We start from the raw sequence: 2,414 nt of genomic DNA on the forward strand, positions 1-2,414 counted from the left end.
GCGGTGACTTAGCCCAGTCACCATCCAGGGAGCCCCAAGACTTTGGGGGCCCTCACAGATGGGTGGCAGTCCAAAAGGCTCCAGCCATGAGCACAGGAACTTCACAGACAGAGCTGGCCCTGATCAGCAGCCCAGATGCCGGTCCTGCTCTGACCTGGGTCTGGAGCTCCTGGCTTGAGGCCTGGGGCCAGCTCTTCCCCTGAACCAGTGTCATTCAGACGAGAGAGATGCGTCCCACCCAGACCGGCAACTCCTGAGTGCAGAGGGCACGCACACTTGCAGAACTCCGGTCTTTCTGCACGTCAGCCATGTGGACAGTGGTGCTGAGATGTTAACACGGTGGCCTGGTGCTCGCTCCACACAGCAGGTAGCAGCCCCCCTCCCTTCCACAGTCACCCCCGCCTTTGGGCACCTACAGCCCGACACTCCTTTGCTGTGAAACGGTGGAAGTCCGTCAATGTCTGCGTCCTGCTTCCTCCTCCCTGCTCAGGTCCTCATGTCACCAGACTCACCTTCACAGCCCTCCCCCACCTTGTGCTTCCACAGGCTGTGATCTGCCCTGTAAACAACACAAACTAGAGCCTTTCCTTTGACCACTTTGCCTTCCTCTTTTCTCCCCTTCACAGGGAACAACACACAAACGTGTTGGGGGGTCCTGTGCTTCCCCATCTCTCTGGTTCTCTCCACCCCCACGGCCCCCCTAAAATAATCAGCACCTTCTCCCACTCAATCCATGGGATCCTATTCAGTGGTTAGAACATGATTCCTGTCAACACCTTCTTTTAAATACTCTCTTCCTTTCTGTCACCACCAGGGAAACTAAAATTCCGTTGGATATTTAAGGAGAATTCCTCATGTAGGGAACTACTTAGTCTTAGGAGCCAGTGCAGAAGAACGTGTGGCCCAGAGGTAAGTGACCATGGGGATTGTCAATGGGGATCCAGAATGCTCACCCCCAGGGGGCTACCCCAGGGACTCACCTGCCAGAGCCCCAACCCAGGACCCACCCCAAGGAGCCCATCCTGACGGGCTCCCCCATTGGGACTCACCATTAGGGACCTGTCCCCAGGACCCCACCTCTGGGCAGCTGCTCACACGTGTCCCCTTTATCTTCTCAGTCACTGTGAGGCCGAGTGGAGACGGGTGGTTATGGGCAGTCACCTGCGCTTAGGAGGAAACTACCTGTGCTGTGAGTCACCTCACGTCACAGGTAACTAACTCTCGGGACTGAGAGGCGACAGCTACCATTCCGGGCTGTTGGGAGGATTCCAGAAGATTCCGTGGTCAGGTCTGACCCTTGAAGATCACAAGCTCCTTCATGTTGGCGCAGACCCTCACACCTGTATATACTGGGCATTAAGTTATAACAAGCACTAAGACAGGCATCATGAACTCGGATGAAAAATCTCACCTCTGTCCTGGACAGAGCAGCCAACCACAGTGATAGCCACATATCGCAGTGATAGGCCTGCATCATGAGCCTTCAGAGGCTGTGGGAGTCACACTCCATGTGGGAATTCACACGAAGGTCATGTGCACTTGGAGATCTGAAGATGAAGTGGAGTTAGCCAGAGAAATGTTGAGGGCCGGAGAAGGTTCTAGATAAATGGTGTGTGCACGTAAAGACCGGGAGCATAAGAGGACAGCGCATGGCATTCTATAAAGGCATGTGTGTATGTGTCCACATACACATGTACCTCTATAGTCTAGCAGGGCTATTTGTACATTTCTTCTGTGGCGTGCTGAGCGCATCATGGCTGTTGAGTGTGTGTTTGTGCCTATGCACACTGTGTATGTTCAGAGGCAACACAGGGTCCTCTCTAAGTCGTATGCTTCTAAAAATAAAATTATTTTTCTCAGCACATGTTGTCTCATGGACTCTGCCTCTGAAAGGGTCAGGGACAGCGGCCAGCTGAGGGTGGCACCTCTGGCTCAGGACCACGTGGCTGCTTCCTTGTGGCTGTCACAGCTCGGCCAGGGCGGTTATTTGAACTCCTTCTCTCCTCCTTTTGAACTCCAGGCTTGTCATGTCAGGCCTGTCCTCCTTACTCTCTTCTTCCCACAGCAGAGGTGCCCAGAAAGCACAGCAAACTCACTGTGTCATTTTGAATAGAACTGCACCACTTCCTGGTTTAAAAAGAGAATGAACTTGGGATTTAAAAAGTATAAGTTTGACTTGGGTAATGCAGCATGTGTGCACATGTGCACATGTGAGAAGACATGTCTTTGTGCACTGACAAGAGAGAGGGAGACATGGGTGCAGATCAGGGCCAGTTGAGGAAGATTGTCCCCAACAGGTGACTCCAGGGGCTGAGCTGGCTTAATTTCTCCCACTGGGCACTAGCAAGATGTTTCACTGTCATGGGCCGTAAGCATTTTATGATGGATCCTTTCTGGTGGATGCTCAGTTAGTA

At 52.9% G+C, this 2,414-nt stretch overlaps 1 long non-coding RNA gene across 1 annotated transcript; it reads left to right on the forward strand.

Moving 5' to 3' along the window:
* The first annotated feature begins 290 nt into the window (after positions 1-290).
* Positions 291-1,153, forward strand: LOC150012703 (uncharacterized). Its single transcript, XR_016510772.1, has 3 exons — positions 291-367; positions 815-909; positions 1,119-1,153. It is a non-coding gene; the product is annotated as an uncharacterized LOC150012703 (long non-coding RNA).
* The last annotated feature ends 1,261 nt before the right edge of the window (positions 1,154-2,414 follow it).

Source organism: Furipterus horrens, unplaced genomic scaffold (genome assembly GCF_987537825.1).
Source record: "Furipterus horrens unplaced genomic scaffold, mFurHor1.1.pri manual_scaffold_4, whole genome shotgun sequence".
Classification (NCBI taxonomy): domain Eukaryota; kingdom Metazoa; phylum Chordata; class Mammalia; order Chiroptera; family Furipteridae; genus Furipterus; species Furipterus horrens.